This window comes from Chrysemys picta, chromosome 3 (assembly GCF_011386835.1).
Source record: "Chrysemys picta bellii isolate R12L10 chromosome 3, ASM1138683v2, whole genome shotgun sequence".
Classification (NCBI taxonomy): Eukaryota; Metazoa; Chordata; order Testudines; family Emydidae; genus Chrysemys; species Chrysemys picta.
In genome coordinates this window covers 34,222,779-34,244,884 of record NC_088793.1, presented here as the reverse complement: position 1 = coordinate 34,244,884, position 22,106 = coordinate 34,222,779, and the positions used below count along the sequence as shown (strand labels likewise).

Sequence of the window (22,106 nt, the reverse complement as noted above, 5' to 3'; positions counted from 1 at the left end):
ATGTCTTTTTTTAAGTATTTAATATTATCTTCTCTTAGTAAAAATTGACAGGGAAGACAGGAAAATATTTCAGTTCCTCCTCCTAATCGTTAGGCCTCAACTGCAGTACATTTTTGGCTTTTTCATTTTTAAAGATTGCTCCTAAGTTTTCAGAAGGAGACAGATGGAGAAATGGTCTGAAGTAAATAGGATGAAATTCAATAAGGACAAATGCAAAGTACTCCGTTTAGAAAGGGACAATCAGTTGCACATATACAAAATGGGAAATGACCACCTAGAAAGGAGTATTGTGAAAAGGGATCTGGGGGTCATAGTGGACCACAAGCAAAATATAAGTCAACGGAGTAATGCCGTTGCAAAAAAAACCCATCACTCTGGGATGTATTAGGAGGAGTATTGTAAGCAAGACACAAGAAGTAATTCTTCTGCTCTACTCTGCGCTGATTAGGCCTCAATTGGAGTATCGTATCTAGTTCTGGGTGCCATATTTCAGGAAGGATGTGGACAAATTGGAGACAGTCCAGAGAAGTGCAACAAAAATGATTAAAGGTCTAGAAAACATGGCCTATGAGGGAAGATTGGAAAAATTGGGATTGTTTAGTCTGGAAAAGAGAAGACGGTGGGGGGGAGAAGGGGGCAACAACGGACGGACGGACATGATAACAGTTTTCAAGTACATAAAAGGTTGTTACAAGGAGGAGGGAGAAAAATTGTTCTTCTTAAGCTCTGAGGATAGGACAAGAAGCAATGGGCTTAAATTGCAGCAAGGGAGGTTTAGGTTGGACATTAGGAAAAACTTCCTAACTGTCAGGGTGGTTAAGCACTGGTATAAATTGTCTAGGGAGGTTGTGAAATGTCCATCATTGGAGATTTTCAAGAGCAGGTTAGACAAACACCTGTCAGGGATGGTCTAGATAATACTTAGTCCTGCCGTGAGTGCAGGGGACTGGACTAGATGACCTCTCAAGGTCTCTTCCAGTCCTATGATTCCCAATTCAGGAAAGCATCTCTGTTCAGGACAGCACTAAAGCACAAGTATGTGCTTAATTTACATCGTAAGTGCTTTTTTGAATTGACAACATAGTGTTTTAATCATTTTCAAAAACACTTGCCCAGCACTACTCCACATAACATCCTCCCACCAAAGTGGGTGGCAGCATTCCAAGCCATTAGACACTTCCTCTGTTATCCACTGTCTATTGTGCAGTAACTGTACTGCACGTGAATTATGTTTTCAAGATAGCAACAGTAAAGGAGGAGGAAGTCTAAGTTTCAGCTTTGTTCCTCCACAAAGCTATTTTATCTGTAAAATATTTCAACTGACCATCTGTAAGGGTTTGTTGTCATTTTCAATAAAAACACTATTTGAGGCTTTTATTACTGCTCCATTTTAGTGTTGCTTAACTGTGACTTGATAAATGTTCTTAGTCCAAGGGAACATAAATAACATTTTGAAAAGAAAAAATATCAAGCTTTTTATTTCTTTTAAAAACACTTTTAAGAGCATCAAAACATGGTTTTTGCTTGTTTGCTCCCACTTAAATTGCATTTTAAAAACCTAAGCTTTGCCTTATTTATTTCGTTCCCTTTCTTAATGAGAGCCCTGCCACAACTGCAGTCAGTGGAAGTATTCAAACTGAATCACTTTTAGTATGAAAGAAAGGAATCTATCAGCATAGTCCTTGCATTTTCTGGAACTTGCTCCCTCCCACTTGGCCAGATTCAATAGGCTTTGATTTAGTGACTTTCTGGGCATAATGCAAAAGCCATTCGTTTAACAGGGTTTTGAGGGGAGGATAAGGGGACATTCCTGGGTGTCATTTGAGCGAAGAAAGGCTTTTCTGGAGTTTTTCATTTTTTAGCATCTGCTGGCTAAGGCAAATCACCACCTTCATTTAAATACCCAAGGCTCATGGAGTTAATTTATTTGTATGTATGTATGCTGGTGGGTGGTTACTGTAAGTTTAATTGTAAGGCTTGCAGAACTTTGTCTTTTTCTTGATTTGACATGGAAAAAAGGTCATGTAAAGGGAGCGTTTGATATTTTCTAGATTTTATAAAATGAAGACAACTTGTTCAGTACTCTAAGGATTGTGTGCTGAATCCAAAGCTTTTCTATCAAAAGGTGAAATGCTGGGCCTACTGAAGTCAAAGGCAAAACTCTTATTGACTTCAATGTAGTCAGGATTTCACCCAAAAAATTTTAGGGGTATATTTTTGTTTATTATAATATCGGGGGTGGAGGGATGGGAAGGGATATTGTAACAATATTCCTCAAAAACAAAACCTTTTAATAAAAGTGTTTTAGTATTCATTACCCAATCTATGTCACACTAAAAAGGTTCAGTTAACCTAGAGATGTTAAAAATAAACATTTTCAATATTTTGTCCATTGGAACTTTTTTTGTGCAGAGTGCTTTATTATAATATATGAATTTATTATTAGTGTCTAGATTTTATTGTCTGTGAGGCTGGTGATACAACTGTAATAACAGTTCAAAGAGAATTACAAAGTCATCCAATTTTCTTCTTGGGGGAATAAAGTATCTTCTCCTAGAACAGGAGCTCTCATGCTCATAGGTGCTGGAACTAGGAGTGCTAGCGGTGCTGCCACATCCCCTGGCTTGAAGTAGTAACCACAACCCAAATATATGGATCTGGCCTTCAGCACCCCTGCTATAAAAATTGTTCAACACTACTGCTCATACTTTTTGTAATGTAGATCCCATCTTAACAGAACGGTTCATGAATCACCTCGGCTTCAATCCATGATTGTGAATGGGAATAGCAATAGTCTGCACAATCATAACATCCATCTGGTAACCACAACAATATCAGGAAGATATTCCCTACACATTTAGCTGCCTTTTAATTAGTTTAGATTCTGGAAAAGTACAAACTTATTTTCCATCTAACTGAAGAACATTGCTCCTGTGAGAAAATCTGGAGTCTGCAGAATTATTGGTGCACTAGGGTTTGGTTTGTACATATATTTTTGTGTGGTGCAACTTAGAACTAGAGTTTTGAAAGTTTAGCCTTAAAATAATTATTAAATATAGTTTTCAAAACACAGCTTGATTAATTTAAAGTCACAGCACCAAGGAAATTCTAAATGAAAGGCACAACACCATCCTTAGTATAGAATATCAAGGCAAGGTACGTGCCACATACAATATAAAGCAACATATACATTTGAGAATCCTGCCATTCCTAAGGACAACACATAGAAGATAAAGATGGACAGTTACAGGATGAGTTGATTTTTTTGTTTTTGTTTTAGTAGTTTAATGTCAGACATTAACACACATTTAAAATTAAATATATTCTACATCTAAATATATTATTGTCTGCAAACCAGAGCTTAGACAGAAAATGAGATTTATGCACATAGAGTCCCCTACTCCCCAGTCAGATACTTTGTGTGCAACACACACAACACTGTTGCAGAAAGTAGTTATAGTTCCCATTCAGCAGCTTTACTACAGAAACTGAAATGATGTCTCCTGATGACCAACTCAGTAAGTCAATTTAAGCTTGTCTCAACTAAAAGTTATTCTACAAAAGAATATAAAGAAGTGTTTAGCACCCACTTAGCAAATACTAGCTGACACCGTAAAACTCAAAGTCAAGTCTTTTCATCAAAGCAGTAAGTGTATTACCCCCACCATTCCCAACAGTAGTACTGAGTTAGTTCATTTACAATGGTGTGGGACCAGAATTTTTAATCAAATCTAATTAGTAGTACTACTATGCCATAAGGATGCTGAAGAGGAATACAAGTTTTACTGAATTCTCCTAGGTGCAACTTATGCTGCCACTTCATTTTGTAGAGCGTCTGATTTATTTGACAGCAATAGTTTGTTGAGGTAATAAAGCATGCAACAGTGATACCATGACTCAGAGCTCCTTTGCTTGTAGTCAAGTTGTTTGGTAACATGACAGGAGAAGTAATGTGGGTGTAGAAGTATCAGTAAACGTTCTGCCTTTCAAGGATTACTGAATAAATAGTGTCCAGAAAACATGACTTTTCTCTTTTAAAAGTTGCTTGCAGTTTTCTCTTGCTTGATTAAAAGCACAGCTTTATTGATCCAGACTCAGAAGCAAAATTAGGACAGACACGTGGATGGATTTTAAGCAGCAGGCTGCAATTTTTAGTAAATCTAAACACAGGAGAGGGGCACTACCTGCTGCCCATCACCCATGCTCTTCTATCCCAGGTGTTTAAGTGATTCCAGTGTGGGGGTTACAAGGCTTCTTCTACTATATAACCCATGATTCGGGGTAGGTTCTCCTCAGCCTACTCCCCCACCCCAGGACTCAGCTCACTGAGTCCTAGCACCATCACTTCCCTATGAAGGGGACAGAAGGTGCAGAAAGGTGGTAACCTCAGCCTGCAAGTGCCATAAGCTCTTACCCTACTCCACAAGGCCAAGGCCCATCACCAAAATCCCAGGTCTTCTGTTGGAATGGAACCAAAAGAGGCTCCATACCACCCCTACTAAAGGTTACATTCTTTGAGCTGGGGAATGCTTGCCAATCAGCACCCCTCACCCTATTTGGCCAATGGATGCCAGATACTCCAATAGGATGGGGGGGAAGGAGTGGGGAGAGGAGCTATCCTGTGTCTCTCAGAGAGGATCTCCCTCCCTTCTGCTGGGGCTGTCCCCTTTCAGCACCGGCCCCTGTTGAAGCAGGTGGGCGGCATTTTTGCGTACTCTGAAGATGATGCACCAAAGCCTAAGAGTGATATGCACTCAGTACGGTAAGTCAGATGGATTTCAGATACAGCCACTTTTCATTTCTCTTGACACTTACTTTTCCAAGAAAGCGTTTCTGTTCATGGATGAACACAGTCTAGATACACATACAATTTGAGCACTATTTAAAATTTCTGAAAAGGTAGGAAGAAAACTACCTGCTTAGAATTTAGAGTTTAGTGAACTAGGAAAACCCATTTTAAGTAAACATTTTAAATACATTTAATTTACACCCACATCATAAAAAGAAATCTAGTAACTGTCACTTGCATTCAATCAAGTATGATTACAGGATATTATACTCCATTTCTGGATATTTGCCTGCAGTATTATGAAAAGGACTATCCTTCTGGGGATTTCTGGGCTTGAATGATATCAATTTAAGGTTAAGAAAGAGAGGAAACACTTAACAGATTTAGAGTCTTTTCTCCTCTGCAAGAAGATACAACAACCAAAATTCATTCCAGCCACATGAAAATGACCCAAAAAGAAATGTGGCAATGTGGCAAAAACAAATATAAATAGTGATATAAAATATATACTTAAAATATAAGTGCTGGGAACAAAGATGACAAATTTAACAAGAATGCTTAGAAAAACAGATGAAATGATTGCCAAATTAAAGAAAGTTTCAACCAATAAGGATTTTTTAAATATTTTTTTTAACAAACGAAAGAAAATATCTATTTAACCACTCAAAATTGAGAGCAGAATGATTTTATACTAGTAGATAAGGAAATCAAGTTGTTCCACTACTTTATTCCTGTCATTATGGAGAAATGGGGTAGATATCCAAGTCAGTTATCATTCTTGTGAAATTGAGCTAAGTGCCATAGATAACAAATGGTTATAAAAAGGCTACATGCATTTAATTTAAACAGTGTGATTCTGTGGCCAAAAGAGCTAATGTAATACTGGGATGCATAAACACAGGAATCTCGAGACGTTATTTCATCTCTATTTGACACTGGTACGACTACTGTTGGAATACTGTGTCCAATTTTGGAGTCCACAATTCAAGGAGGATGTTGATAAACTGGAGAGGGTTCAGAGAAGAGCCATGAGACTGATTAAAGGATTAGAAAACATGCTTTACAGTGATGGACTCAAAGAACTCCATCTATTTAGCTTAACAAAAAGAATAAGAATACGGGCTGTCCTGGTCACAGTCTGCAAGCACCTACATGGGGAACAAATTTTTAATAATGGGCTCTTGCAACTAGCAGAGAAAGATATTACATGATCCAATGGCTGGAAATTGAAACAAGACAAATTCAGACTGAAAAGAGGGCATAAATTTAACGGTGAGAGTAATTAACCATTGGAACAATTTACCAAGGGTCATGGTGGACTCTCCATCACTGACAATGTTTAAATCAAGACAGGATGTTCTTTTAAAAGATCTGCTCTAGGAATTATTTTGGGGAAGTTCTATGGCCTGTGTTATACAGGAGGTCAGACTAGATGATCACATCTGGCCTTGGAATCTGTGAATCTAGGCAAAGCACCAAGTCCAATTGTGGTAAAATGAGGCCCTGAGGCCCAGTATGAGACCTGAGGCCTGAGCTAAAGTAATGGTAAAGACTTTGCTAACAAAGTTAAGCGCTCACAGAAGTTGGCAAGAAGAAGGTTGCTAATTGGACATATACACATATCTAAAGCACTAATAGGATAAACATGGGCCAGGATGGCACCAGAACAGTCTGGTACGAACACATTCCACAGAGATAATGAGGAACAGGCTGACCCATCCTAAAAGACAGGGTCAAAAGGATAATATGATGGATAGACTTGTTTGTTCGAACCAACATGTACTAGGAGAGAAGCAGCACCCCAACACGCAGCGGGGTTTTGCCTCAATATGTCAGGAGTGATGTGTAACTTGTTTGTACCTGTGTATAAGAATGCACCCCTGAGTGGATGTCTTTGTCTGGCCTAGATGGCAGTGGAGAGTCCCGCCACTGACTGAGCCGGTCCATTGTCAGGGGGTACAAATTCATAGTATGTCCTGTAGAGTCTGCTGGAAACTATTACTGTGCTTTGTTTGACAATAAACCTGGCCGGGTGTCTTCGTACCTTATTGGAGTCTATGGTCATTGGGGGTTCTCTTGGGGTCTGCTGTGTCAGCTATCTGCGCAGACCCAGGGCAGAACACAGAGGGAACACACACACACACAGCCGACTGTTATCAACACTGAACAGAGCAGAGCACCACACCAGTGGCGTCTGACAACACCAATCACCAGAATACATTCAGAAGAGTTAAAGGACGTGAACAAACTGTCTGAAACCTGTAACAGATATTTTTGATACCTCACTTGTTTCAAGAGAAATTACTGATGATTATCAGGAAACCACTGCACAGCTATTTACTGGATCATGTGCTTTATTTCATATCAAGACCCCCTGTGTAGTCACATGATTATTCACATGCAGGGTACAGGGGAACTCTGCCTGTTGCTAGGCAGCACTTCCATTCACAAAACTAGGAATAAACAGGGGAGTCTGGTAGAACTATCTGATGCAAAAGGTAATAAACATATAGAACAAATCATCTTTTGTTTTTTAATAAATGTTAGTTTAGTTAATAAGAATTGGCTGTAGCATGTATTTGGGTAAGATCTGAAACCTTCATTAACCAGGGAGGTAATGTGTCCGATCCTTTGGGATTGGTAGAACCTTTTCTTGTATATGATGAAATAAGATTTACAAAAATTTTCAGCATATTTGATGTGGGGTACCTGGATGGAAGCCTGAGGCTGGATCACTTTAAGGGAACTGTGTTGTCTGGACTTCTGATTAACCAGTAAGGTAATAAAGAAGCTGTTTTATGCTGGCTTGGTGAATTTAAGTATTGGAATATCCACCTGCTTTTGGGTGTTTGGCTGCCCCATTCCTTGCAGTTCACCATAATTGAGTGACTATAATTGGCCTCCACTAGGATCCCGGTCACAGAGGTGTAGTTATGCTTGGATACACATTACCACAGGTTAATTGGGTTTTTTGGATCAGAACCACATGCTTTTCAAAATTTAATTTTGACATTGGAAAGTTTAAGGGTTAAAAATCAGTTACAGTGACCATGACCCATGACCAAGATCCTGACAGAAAAAGCCTGGAAGAATTGTGCTTACAGAGAGGGTTATATTTTAAGCAAAAGGCCCCAAGGAGCAGGAACTGAAAAATCTGTTAATTGCTAGTGATAAGGAGGCAGACCCAGTGAAAATGCTTGCAGTGAGAAACCAGCAGCTAGAACTTGAACAAAAGCAAAAAATAGCTGATATGGAAGGAGACGCTCCTGAAAGAGAACGCCTGTGTTTTGAACATGAACAAAAAATGGCATATATTCGATTTCAGGAACTAGAAGCTAAGGCAAAAGTGGACAGACTTAAGTTCTAATTCAAGAGAATAAGGGAACAACAGGAACTGTATTATACTGAAAAACCAGTTCCTCTAAACAACAAGATGGGGTAGAATCTATCCAGTCTGTAACAATGTTGGTATATTGTTTGACTCTAAGCAGTGTAACCAAATTTATCCCAACACTGCCACCTTTTATGTAAATGCTTTTACTGTGAGCTCCGGCGAAGGTAACCCCATAACTTGTGCAGAGAAGGTAAAAGTCAATGGTAAAAGCTGTTTAGGGCAAATTACAGCTTCTAACATCACTCTTGTTAAAAGAGATTTTGTCAAAGAGGAAGATTATTTACCAAATAAGAGTGTGAATATTATAATCCTCTATGAGTAAGTGTGCTTTTAGCCAGAACCCATCTTGAATGGAATGGTGTAAGGAAGTTATTGCCTAAGGATCTTTTGATTGGGGATATTAAAATTTTGTTCAATCCAGTTGATGACATAAATCACTCACAGGAAAGAAATAATCATGAACCTGTGTCTACTAGGGGCAAGGATTTGCCTGTGGAGGGTTTCTCCCAATGTCTGTATAAGGAAGAACAGGAGTACTTGTGGCACCTTAGAGACTAACAAATTTATTAGAGCATAAGCTTTCGTGGACTACAGCCCACTTCTTCGGATGCATATATGCTATATATATATGTAGTCCACAAAAGCTTATGCTCTAATAAATTTGTTAGTCTCTAAGGTGCTACAAGTACTCCTGTTCTTTTTGCAGATACAGACTAACACGGCTGCTACTCTGAAACCTGTATAAGGAAGATAGCTGTTTATCTGTGCAAAGTAGTGCATATGTGGAAAAAATTCCTAATTGTCTTTCTGGTATCTCAGAAGTGAATCCGGCATTAGATAAGGCTCAGGAAGATGTTTCTCTAGAGCAAATTAAAGTTGGTGATCAAGTTAAAGCCCTAATTGAGGAAGAAAAGGGTAAATTTTTTATGGGTAATGGAATGTTGGCTAGTAAAGCTTTGGAAAGTAAGCCTGACCCAGGTAAAAGCGATGTACTTCCAAGTAGTTCAGTGTAATAAGACACTATTTGTGGAAAACAGCAGTTTATCTGTTAAGGGAGGGAAAAGGCAAAGGAAGTTTAGATGAGTATATGCAGCCTTCTGAGCTGATGGCTTTGTCTAATCAGCGGTTTGGAAAAGCAAGGTCAGTGGACCATGAGTATACCTATACCTTACCTGTTACCAGTGTGGAGAACTGTGTCAGTGAAGGAAATGTTCCTCTGTCTGTTAGGGGTAATGACTTGCCTATGAAGGGAGCTACCCCAATCTCCAAGCAATTGTCCATGCACAGCCATGTGTGCAGGGACAACGGAAAGGATATCCCAAGTTGTTTGTCTGTTAAAGGGGAATGTTTCCCCAGGTCTTTTCTGTCTGTAAAGCAGACAGAAGAAGTCGGTCAGCCTGTGATGGTTGAAAATTTATCAGTTGACCCAGAGCTGATTCTGGATACAACTAAAGACCATGAAGGAAGTGGTCCTGAATTTGTGTCTGCTAGGGATGATGACATTGTAACTAGTATGCATCAAGTTAATGTCATAAATAGCTCCCAGAGAACAAGCGATTCTGGTGCTTCTATTTTGCCTGTTGTTAGTATGTTGCTGGGTAAAGTTATGACAACCTTCTCTGATCAGGGTGATGTAGGGTGACCAGACAACAAGTGTGAAAAATCAGGACGGGAGTGGGGGGTAATAGGAGCCTATATAAGAAAAAGACCCAAAAATCGGGACTGTCCCTATAAAATCGGGACATCTGGTCACCCTAGGGTGATGATATATAGCCAGGGCACAAGGAAAGCATGAAAGTGATTTGACTAAGTTACCCACTGACAGTGTGGAAACTTGTAACAAGGAAGAGAATGCTTCTAAGCTTGTGACTCTGAAGGCTAGCAGTTTACCTGAAAGGGGATTTTGTGAAAATCCTCCTGAGGGGGCAGAGGTGATTCTGGATTTAAGTGAAACCCAGAAAGAGTCTGTTGTTGCTCAGGAAAATGTTCCTTTAGAGCAGGGGTAGGCAACCTATGGCACGCACGCCAAAGGTAGCACGCGAGCTGATTTTCACTGGCACTCACACTGCCCGGGTCCTGGCCACCAGTCCGGGAGGCTCTGCATTTTAATTTAATTTTAAATGAAGCTTCTTAAACATTTTAAAAACCTTACTTACTTTACATACAACAATAGTTTAGTTATATATTATAGACTTATAGAAAGAGACCTTCTAAAAACGTTAAAATGTATTACTGGCACACGAAACCTTAAATTAGAGTGAACGAATGAAGACTCGGCACACCACTTCTGAAAGGTTGCCGACCCCTGCTTTAGAGCAAGCCCTAGGTGAAAAGGGTAAGGGCAGAATTTCTGTGAAAAATGGGTTGTTGTTTAGAAAGATTCCTGAAGAGAAAAATCTTCAGGGTAGTTTTTGCAAGCAGTTTTCTGCAACTGATGGGTGTGAAAATGATTTGATTGAGTTAACTCAGGGTGAATCGCTGTATAGAGAAAGCAAGAGTTTGTTTGGGAGACTTGTTCCAGTTCCTAACAGCCAGAGTTTTTCTGAGGTGACTTTGCTTTAGAAAGACCCAGTGTGGAAGGCTTTGAAAAGGTTTCAAATGAAATAAAAATTGTTCGGGAATTTAAACAGCCCTATAAGCTTAACCAGCTTGTTGGGGAGACAATGTTGTTGGAACATGAATGTCTCCATGTTGATTCTTTAAGTAAGCAGTCTGTGATTCAGGTACTGAGGAAAGATCGGAAAGCCGTGCTCCCAGTACTGGTAACTACGCCCCTCGTGGAGATGGGTTTTTTAGAGCGCTGGGAGAGCTCTCTCCCAGCGCTCTGCCGCGACTATACAAAGCCACGTTAAAGCGCTGCCACAACAGCATTTTAACGTTGCCAGTGTAAACTAGCCCTTAGTGTAATTGACATCTGATTCCATGTGGAAGCAGAGGTTGGTAAGGAAAGAACAAATAAACCTTGAGTCGAATATGCTAGTGAAAATGGATGGTATCTCTTTAAGACAGAGTCCAGCTTCGGAATTGGTAAGGATTTGGTTGAGGATTTGAAAACTAGTAAACAAGCTAGTGTCTGTGTTGATGCAAATTACGTGACTGACTGGGGGGAGAAAGACTTGCCCATAGCCATTAGCAAAGAGGATGCACCCAGCCAGCCAATGCATTCTGTTACACAGAAGAGTTCAGATTTTGATCCTACTAGACAGGGAGGAAGGGAAGGATTAAACCTTGCAAATAAAAGCCACAGGTTAACCCTAAAACACTAAAACCCCAAGGAAGTGGTTAAACTGAAAGCCTATGTTAAGGAAGACCCTGAGGTCAAGAAAAAGCTACAAAGATTCAAAAGGGATATTGAACAAGCTGACCTAAAGAATGATTTGTCTAAACCAAAGGCTTGGCATGACAAAATAATTGTAAATGTACACTTGTGAAAAAACTGATGTTATTGCTAATGATGGTAACTAACTTGTTGCTGATACCAAGAACTGTAAAAATGTACATGCATGGTCTTTTGGAAAAGCCCTTGAACACGTTAAGAGTGGTACATAATAGAAACCCTTATGATTATGCTGTTGGGTTCAACAAGAACACACTTTGTGTTAAAAAGCCTAATAATGTTGAGGCTTCACAGCTAATGCACAGACTATTTCTAAAACTTTCCACAGCAGAAAAACCACTACAAGCTTGAACTGCTGTGCACAAAGGGAAACTGAGGCACAATACCTCACAGCCATCATGGCTGAATACCAGAGTAAGTGCTTTCTGAAAAACATTAATGGCTGGCTATGTTAAGTTAACACATAGACCAAACCTTGGAATCACTAAAGTGTTTCACATGGATTAAGTTTTTGGCTGGGGCCAAAGTATGCATCAATAATTTGGCATTACAAAGAATTCAGTATAAACACAGCTCATATCAATGTTGGAAGGTCCTTAAGGTGTATCCAGGAGCTCTAATTTCGCCGTTCCACACTAGTCTCACCTTGGGGGTGTGACACATGACTAGAAAGAGTTAAAAATCCTGCAAAATAAATAACCCTCAAAAGACACCTGGGGAGATAATGTTTGAGTTTTTGTGTATTTACATACGTCCCTGTCTATGCTATATTCTGATAATTCAGAAGTCAAAAGAAGATCCTAGCATTTAAATGAATTGTAAACATGGGCTATCTCAGTATTCATCTCTCTTTGAAATGTACTGTGAATGGTGGAGGAAAAAGCAAATGGCCTTATGTTAATTCGTATAGCTAAGTACCACTGATGGACCTCCTTCAAAGTCATCCTAATTACCTTGTGTTCCGCGAGGAAATCCCAACTTGTCAAAAGACACGAAACTGTATAAAAGATCCTTGGGTCCTGATTCTGTCATCTCAGATCTGCTTAGACTTCATCAGGGGAAGTTTGAGTTGCAAGACTGAGGTCCCAGTTATGTTGGTACGCCCTGAATATGAGATTTGGACATTGGACTATGACCTCTGAACTGAATTCTAAAGGAACTCTTTGCAACTACAAAGTTCACCATCTCTGCTGTGAATCTGAACCTCAATGAACTGAACTCATGTCTGTATGCATATTGATCTTTTAACCATACTCTCGCTCTTTTGTTTTTTAATAAATTTTAGTTTAGTTAATAAGAATTGGCTGTAGAGTGTATTTGGGTAACATCTGAAACCTTTGTTAACCTGGGAGGTAATGTGTCCGATCCTTTGGGATTGGTAGAACCTTTTCTTGTATATGATGAAATAAGATTTACAAAAATTTTCAGCATATTTGACATGGGTACCTGGAAGGAGGCCTGAGGCTGGATCATGTTAAGGGAACTGTGTTGTTTGGACTTCTGATTAACCAGTAAGGTAATAAAGAAGCTGTTTTATGCTGGCTTGCTGAATTTAAGTATTGGACTATCCACCTGCTTTTGGGGGCTTGGCTGCCCCATTCTTTGCAGTTCACCATAATTGAGTGACAGAGCTGGCCCCCATTAGGACCCTGGTCACATCAGCATCAGAGGCTCCCCGCAGACCAGGACACACCTACTCAAAGCGGCACCAATCTTGCCAGAACAGATGCAGAACCTACAGATATATCTCCACTGCTACAATGCCCCACACCACACTTTTCAAGATCCCTCATCCTACACATACCTATCACAACATGGGGTGTACCTCATGGAGTGCACCACATGCCCCAATTGCAAGTATTTGGGTGAAACCAATCACTATGCTCTCGAATGAACTCCCATAAGATAATGATAAACAAAAACACCACATCACCTGTGGGTGAACACTTTTCATGAGTGACCTATCAGTCCTCATCCTCAAAGGAAACCTGTACAACACTTTCAAAACACACCTGGGAGCTTAAATTCAAAACTTTACTAGATACTAAAATCATGGACTGAATGGACACACTGCATTTATGGCTTAATACAACAATCTATAACCCACTAACAACCCCCAAGAGATGCTTCTGCCCCCTTCATTCCTTTCCTCCCTATGACTGGAGCCACTTCAAGCCACTTCATCTTGAATGGTTCTCTGAAATATGTGTTAACTACTTATGCTAAACAACCTATTCCCCCTTGTATTTAGCTGTGATACTCTAAGGGCTTGGCTACAGACTTGCAGCTGTAGAGAGCTTTGAGTTAAACCAGCCTTTGCAGAGCGCACTAGGGAAAGCGCTCCAGTCTGTCCACACTGACAGCTGCAAGCGCACTGGTGTGGCCACATTTGCAGCGGCATTGGGAGCGGTGCATTATGGGCAGCTATCCCAGCATTCAAGTGGCTGCAACGTGTTTTTCAAATGAGGGGGGAGGGGTGGAGTGGAGTATGTTGTTTGTATGTGGGGGGAGAGAGAGTGGGTTTTTGGAGTGCTGAGAGTGTGTCAGCACGCTGTCTTCTAAGTTCAGATCCCCCTAATCCCCTACCTCTCACTCACTCCTCAGTAAACATTTGCTTTGCCCCGTTGCAGATAAGCAGACGCTGTCTGAAACAGAGCTCTGAAAAGGCACTTGCGCATTCCTCAGCCGATTTCACAACAAAGAGAAGAGAGGCCACTTAACTTAAGGGGATTATGGGACGTTTCCGGAGATCAGTCAGAATGCTGTAACTTAACTCCCTGTTTACACTGGCCCTGGGGCATCTCAGCCAATACGCAACAGCCGCTATCCCTCTCGTGGAGGTGTATTACCAGGAGCGCTCTAGCCAGGGAGTCAGAGCACTCTACGTGCCTTGCCAGTGTGGACGGGGAGTAAAGTAGAGCGCTGGGAGGCTTTATTGCGGTATAACGTGCCAGTGTAGCCAAGCCCTAAAACACTGCCTACACTGATTTATTTCAGTATAATTTACATCGCTCAGGGGTGTAAATAATTCACACTCTGAGCGACCTACGTTATACCGACCTACGTGCCGGTGTAGAAAGCGCTATGTCAGCGGGAGAGCTTCTCCTGCCAACACAGCTACCGCCCATCATGGGAGGTGGAGTAATTAAGCCAAAGTAGATAATCAACTCCCCCGTCGCCTTAGTGCGTCTCCACCACAAGTGCTACATTGGTGCAGCTGGACCACTGTAAGTAGTGTAATGTAGATGCAGCCTGCAGAAGAGCTGTTTGTAAGCTCAAAAGCTTGCCTCTCTCACCAACAGAAGTTGGTCCAATAAAACATATTACCTCACCCACCTTGTCTCTCTTGTAACAAAGTAGTAAGGAAAGCAGTATTATTTTCAAGAGATAAGTTTCAAGCCAGCAAATGTTCTGGTGACCACTGGAGAGATTTTAGGTGTATTTGCATCAATTTGGGTTGGTTTCTTTCTGCTTTTTCCAGGTACCTTGTAAGAAAATAGCCTAAAAACACCAAATTACCAAAAGAATTATCAATTTGTTGGGATCCTAGGAGCCACATCCACCCTCATTATTATGTGAGCTATCCCTAGCAAAATTTTTCACAGGCTGCCAACTAACCATTTATAGACTGGGGGGGAGGAAGGAAAAATAAACAAACAAAACCAGAGGAATAAACTGGTGGGGGAAAAGCCAGGGAGAAGAGAGAAAGGATCTGGAAAAAGGAGAAGGCAAGAGGCTGAGGAACTGACAAGAGGGGAAACTGGATAGTTAGAACAGAAAGATAAAGGAGAGATAACTGAGTGCAGAGAAAGTAGAATAGAATTGGGGGGAAAGGTAACGGTAAGGGAAAACATTTAAAATAGAAATAAACATTCACAAAAGTTGAATTATGACTTGTTAGGTTTAGAAAGTTTAAAAATTTAGCTGGACTGAATCTGCAGCTCACCAGAATATTTCTTATAGTTGAGTCAACCAATATGCATTTCACTTTTGCCACACATCCACACTATTCTTACTACTACAAACTTATCACAAATACAAAGAACAGAGTTGCAACCCTTATTTACTCAAGAACACTTACATGTATGACTAGTGTGTATTTATTTAGGCAACCATGTGGGGACTAAAAGTTTAATACCAATACTCACACACATACATTTTGAAAAGAAGAGTTAGAGAACTCAAAAATTGAGGTTGAGACTTGTCCTTAACTCATGCCATTGGGCAGGTATATGAGAGAGCACAATATTTTAAGATAAAGATGGAGAGTCAGCCTTAGCTTTAGGAAATATTTTTATTTTGAAAACAGACAGACAGGTCTGTTGAAGTGATGACAGCAAGATAAAAGAATCTACGTAACTAGGGTTCAGTTCAAACACTAGGGCAGTGCAGTTTAAATAAGGAAATGCTTTAAACAAAGATTTTTAAACAAATGTTTTAAACAAACATCACTTATGTATAAAACGTGTGTATAAAACAAGTAACATTCAAGATTACTTTAACTGAAAGATCAAAGAAGATATATTTTCCATATTTCTAGTATGTGTAGTTGACAACAGTTGTGTGTAATTAGTTTCTTCTGTTTGTGCAGGTAGTTTACATAGCAACAGAGAAATATCAATTTAAAATAGGAAACTGATTAAAGATACACAAAAACTAACCAGGGGACTCAGGAGTAGGTGTAGCAGCTGAAACTACTACTTACCCCTTTTTTTAAATTGATTCAGCTTCAAAATTGATTGTGTCATTTTAATATACCACATACGTACAACTCGGAGTGAGAGAGGCATTAAAGACACATCTTTGGCCATCCCACTTCTGCCAGGCTGTGTTGAGAGAGCAAAAGGATTACCTGTTTTTCCAAGATTTCTTTATCTAAAACACCTCACTGCTGTTAGTTAGAAGCCTTCCCAGGGGAGAACAGGATTGTTGTCATTAGCCTTCCCCCACAGGAACTCCTGCTGAGCCACTAACTCTTGATAATTAACTGCATGCAGACAGATTAAATGGCTCCATTCTGCTGCAATCCTGACAATTTTTTGGCAGAGGCAGAAAACCTCTCACAGACATTCTATTTTGAGCTTTTCTTCTGAAACTCATTAGTTGATGTCTCAGGTCCTTGGAGGCATGATTCCCTGCCATTCCATCTTCTTAGATAGCAGGAAGTCCCTGGAATGTAACACTTTCCCTCCTACCACTGGGCACAAGCCCAATGGCATTTCCATAGCAAGTTCCAGCTGAACGTCTGAGCATTTCTAATCAGTAATACATAAGGATAAAGTTTCTGTTTGTTGGATGAGTGCGGATGGGAAAAGTGAGTACAGCTTCTCATTCCTATGAAAACCCTCCTCCACTCTTCTTCCCTTTGTCCTTCTCTTGCCCCTCTTTCCCATCACAAGATCTGCCTTGCCAACCCTTAGCCCTGGCTCACTGCTAACATTAGCTTCCTCTCATGCTGCAGAGCTTCTTTGGCAGAAATCCGATGACTAGACTGATTTCCTCCACTACAAATTTGTTATCTTCCTAGCTAACAACTCCATTTCTTTAAATTAGTTGAATCTCACACCCACTATCCCAGGCACATTTGACTCACTTCTTAAACCCTCTTCTACCTCCTGCCTCCACTTTTCTCCCCACACAGGACCACCCCAAATTCTTCCAAGAGAACATTGACAAAATATAGTGTGACCTTCCCTCTCCCCTCAGTCACCCTTCCCTTCCGACAACGCTCTAGGTCTCCTTCTCCCCATCACAGACACAAAGTTTCTCATCTTCTTTCCACCTGTAACCCTCCACTTGCCCCAGTGACCCCATCTCATCTCCTGATGTCTCTCGTGTCCACTCCCATTCCCTAACTTATCCTTAACCTTTCTTCCTTCACAAGTATGATCTAGTCTCTCTCATCTTAAAAAAACCTACCCTTGACCCCACTTGCCTTTCAACTACCATCTCATCTCCCTTTCATCTCTACACTCCTTGAACATGCTGTTTACAATCCCTGTCTGGAGTTCCTCTCCTCCAATTCCATTCCAGACCTCCTCCAATCTGGCACCTTCTCGCACCCCACTGAAACCCCTCTCACCAAGGTCTCTAATGACCTCTGTGACACTGTGCCCCATATTCTTCACAGTGATATGATTAGGATTATCACATAATTAGGATATATTTTAACAAAATAAGTCATGTGAGATGTCATTGGAAAAGTTATGATTTGCTAATATGATTATCCTATTTGTATGCATGTATCATTTTTGTTAAGTTATGAATATTGACTATGTACCTGTATTTCAAATGTAGTTACACCTGGGTAACGCCCACTAGACAAGATGCTCTCAGTCTAGATAGTGGGTGGGGAAAGGCCTATTGTGGGCAATGGGCCATTAGGTAAAAACAACAGGCCTTAGGAAAAGCTTTCTCGCAGCTGATGTGCCTTACTGAGAACACTCCAAACAGTGTGAGTAATGGCTGCTGTAACTCTACAAGGACATGTGATCAGACCACATGATGCTGGACTCCATCTTGGGATGTCAGTATTTTTCCACAGACTGATCTGGGAACCAAGCTTTGAAACAAATGGTTCCTGCCATATGCAAAAGTTATATAGGGCAGGGAGTGACATAATCTGGTGTTCTTCATTCCCCACACAAGAAGACTCTTGGAAACACCTGAGGAACAAAGACTGAACTGGGGGAAGTGCTGGATCCAGGCTAAAGGGATTTCTAGCCTGTGAATGAAACACCTGGGGATTCCAAGCAGTAAAGGAAGTGCAGCTTGCCCCATAAGAATCTGCAGCCTGCTTATATCATCTCTTAGGGTGAGAATCTGCTATTCATATCCAATCTATTTAGTATATTAAGCTTAGTTTGCGTTTTTTGTTTATTTGCTAGGTAATCTACTATCTGTTTGCTACCACTTATAATCTATCTTTTGTAGTTAATAAACTTGTTTTTGCTTTATTTAAAGCAGTGAGTTGGAGTTAAGTGTGTGGGAATCATAACTCAAGGGTAAAGGCTGTTGCATTTTCCTCTCCACATTGAGGGAGGGAGCGAATTTTATGAGCTTACACTGTACAGTTCCCTGTGCAGCGCAAGACAGTATAATTTTGGGTTTATACTCCAAAGGGGATGTGTACCTGGGGAGCTGGGAGTAGCCTTAGCTGTAGCCTTCCTATGCAGGGGCTGGCCAGAGAATGTCCATGTAACTGCAGCTGGGTGTGTCCCTACCTGCATGTATGCTGGTGAAAGTGCAGGCTGGAGGGCTTTGCAGCTTGTCACAGCAGCACAGTGTGAGAGGGAGTCCAGCCTGCCACATCAGGGGGCTCAGTGGTATCCCAGTTCCTGGTGGTACCCTGGCGGGAACCTATCACAACCTCTTTCTAGCCAGATCAAAACCAGAACCAGTACTGCATCCTCATCCTCTGTGACTTGTCAGCCACCTTGGACACCATCAGCCAAGCTCCTCTTGAAATCTCCCTTGGCTTCCATGACTGTCCTCTGCTTTTCCTCCCATCTCTCTAATTGCTACTTCAGCACATCTTTTGGAAGATCTTCCTCCCCCTCAATTTTTTGGGAGAAGGGATTTCTCAGAGCTGTCCTGGATCCAGTTCTTTTCTCCTTTTACATCTTATCTGTGGATACCTCATGCACAAACACAAATTCAACTACCATCTCTATGGTGACAATTTAGAGATTTACTTCCTTACTTCTAACTAAAATCTAAGCCTTACTCTCGGACACCTCTTTGTGAATGTCAAGCTCAACGTGGCTAAAAACAGAAAGTCTCATGTTCCTCTCTGCTACCACTACCTTCTGTCTCTGCCATCATCGACAAAACTGCACCATGCTTCTCATCACTCAGACATGTAACCTGATGTCATCAATTCAGACCTCGCATTCTGCCCTCATATCCAGGCTATGTTTAAATCTTACTGATTCTTTATGTGTAACTTCTTATTCACCCACACAACTAAAATCTTCTCCAGACTCTTATCTCAATTATTGCAACATTTTTCTTTCTGGCCTTGACAAATGCCATCTTGTCCCACTCATATGCATTCAGCATACTGCTGCAAAGATCATTTTCCTAGCACATCACGTTGACTACGTCACTTGTTTCTTCACATCTCTCCCCTGGTTTCCCCTTCTCCATCACTTCTAATAAATAACTTGTCTTCATTTTCTACGCCCTTCAGTCTCTCAAATCACTTTTGAGATGTTGACTCCTGTCGCCAATCAGCCAAGGACACCAGCCTCCATCATCCACTCGTTAAATTTTCAAACAAGAACCCTTGTGCTTTCTCCTGTGCTCCCCTCACACTTGGGAGGAGTGCCTAGTAAACATCTGCAAAGCTACCTCATTATCCTCCTTCTAACCACTTCTTAACTCTCTCCTTTTCCATGAAAGCTTGACAGCAGTTAGACTGCTGGTATGCTAAGACCACTTCTGATCAAGTTGACCAGCATTGTGTCATTGTTTCCTTGTCCTATTCCATCTGTCTGTATCCATCATCTGTTGCCTCTAGTATTATACTATAAGCTCTTTGGGGCAGGGACAAATCTTTTTTGTTCTTCATTTGTACAGTGCTTAGCACAATGGTCCTAGTATATGACTAGGGCTGCTAGGTGCTACAACAATACACATAAGTCCTTTTCCTAACAGAAAAATATAGTTTTCCTACTTTACAATCCTAAAGACTGAACTCTATTAAATAGAGTCAAGTTAAAAAAACAAAAAATTTATTCAGCAATAAACAAACATTCCCAACTGCTATACCTGCTTAGTACACTAGCATAGTGTTACTTTATAGTGTGTGTAATGCCACAGTAATCAGGTACTTATACTAAATTAAAAACCATCAACTAGACAGAACTAACCCAGGTGGAGCCTCTTTAAGAACCCCTATTGCCAACTTCTACTACCAGCTATTCAGGTAGAAGCAATTATGTTGTCAGGAATAAGGGATAAAGAACTAACTGACTTAATCAATTAGTATGTTAATAAAGAGCTTTGAAGATGACAGCAAGATAAAAGAATCTACCTAACTAGGGTTCAGTTCAAACACTAGGGCAGTGCAGTTTAATAAGGAAATGCTTTAAACAAAGATTTTTAAACAAATGTTTTAAACAAACATCACTTATGTATAAAACGTGTGTATAAAACAAGTAACATTCAAGATTACTTTAACTGAAAGATCAAAGAAGATATATTTTCCATATTTCTAGTATGTGTAGTTGACAACAGTTGTGTGTAATTAGTTTCTTCTGTTTGTGCAGGTAGTTTACATAGCAACAGAGAAATATCAATTTAAAATAGGAAACTGATTAAAGATACACAAAAACTAACCAGGGGACTCAGGAGTAGGTGTAGCAGCTGAAACTACTACTTACCCCTTTTTTTAAATTGATTCAGCTTCAAAATTGATTGTGTCATTTTAATATACCACATGTTTATTAATAAACACACAACCACAATGCAAAGATAATGCCTTGCATCATGTCCCAAAGGCACCACATATAAGATTTGGCCAGCTACAAGGGAAGTAAATTCTAAAGGCAAGAGATAGTCACTGAGATAGTCTTGCTGTTGATCTTTTAAAGATACACCAAGTGCGTTTATACCTTTTTAGGGGAAAATGAGATTGGCGTCTGGTCAATGGTATCAAAGGCTGCTGACAGATGTCAGAGGGTCACAATGACAAAAGAAAAACTGCTGAGCAGAGATCTAATTCACAGAGTCAATACTTTTTTTTTGTTTAGAAGAAGCCATCATGTTGAAAGAGTCCAGAGGACAGAGAAATCTGAATCTTAAAAGAGGAAGAACAGAAGGAACACTGGCGCCTGTGCCAGTATGTTGCTCCGGGGAGCACCAAAATCTTGACTTGCAAATTGATCCAAATATCTGAGGGACATAAGAGGAGGAGAATAACTGCAACTTGGGGGGAAGTAGCAAGGCTATTTCAGATATTTTTTTCCTGTAGAGTACAGTTAACTGTTAAAAGCTCCCTCACATTTAACACAGATCAAATGCCTGATGTTCAGGGGGAAAATAATCTTGTTTTTTAGAAAGTATCTCCATCTTCTTCCTGGCAGCCAGAGATTTATTGCCCTAGTCATCTTAGTCAGGTTCCTCAGTTATCTTTGTGAGATTCCTTGGGAGCTTTGTAGTAAAGGTTTCCCACCTATATATGATCACAATTTGACTCTAACTGCACAATATCTGCTTTACACAAAAAGGTTTGTTCCATTTAACATGCTCCAAGAGGCTAAGATTTCTAATGCTTTTCTCCTTCTGCAGCTGTTGTCCGGGTTGGGATTTTGGGGGGGGGGGAGGGGAGAGGGGCGCATCTTGTTATCCTTAATCAAAGCTGGGAATGTTTGCTTGGCCCATTCTATATTTCATTCCAAGTATGACTTAAGAAAAAAGAAATTTCACTCCCATCTTAGCTTTCACAGCAATTCAAATTATATTCTATCCTACAGTTAAACTTGTCTGTCATTGAGCCCATGACATTTAGTGAAATTTGTCAGTTAAGTGCTTTATTTGTTCAATAAAGCACCTCATTTAGCTTGCTAAGCGAGCTAGTTCAA

The 22,106-nt window shown here is 40.4% G+C and overlaps 1 protein-coding gene across 9 annotated transcripts in view; it reads right to left on the bottom strand.

The window, feature by feature from the left end:
- Positions 1-22,106, bottom strand: part of MBOAT2 (membrane bound O-acyltransferase domain containing 2) — a 170,867-nt gene that overhangs the window by 101,587 nt on the left and 47,174 nt on the right. Inside the window, exon 5 of one of the 9 annotated variants that reach the window (XM_065590143.1) lies at positions 14,857-15,021. The exons of the other annotated variants lie outside the window; for them this stretch is intronic. The gene's annotated coding sequence lies outside the window, so the exon portion shown is untranslated. The remainder of the gene's footprint in view (positions 1-14,856; positions 15,022-22,106) is intronic. 9 annotated transcript variants of the gene reach the window in all.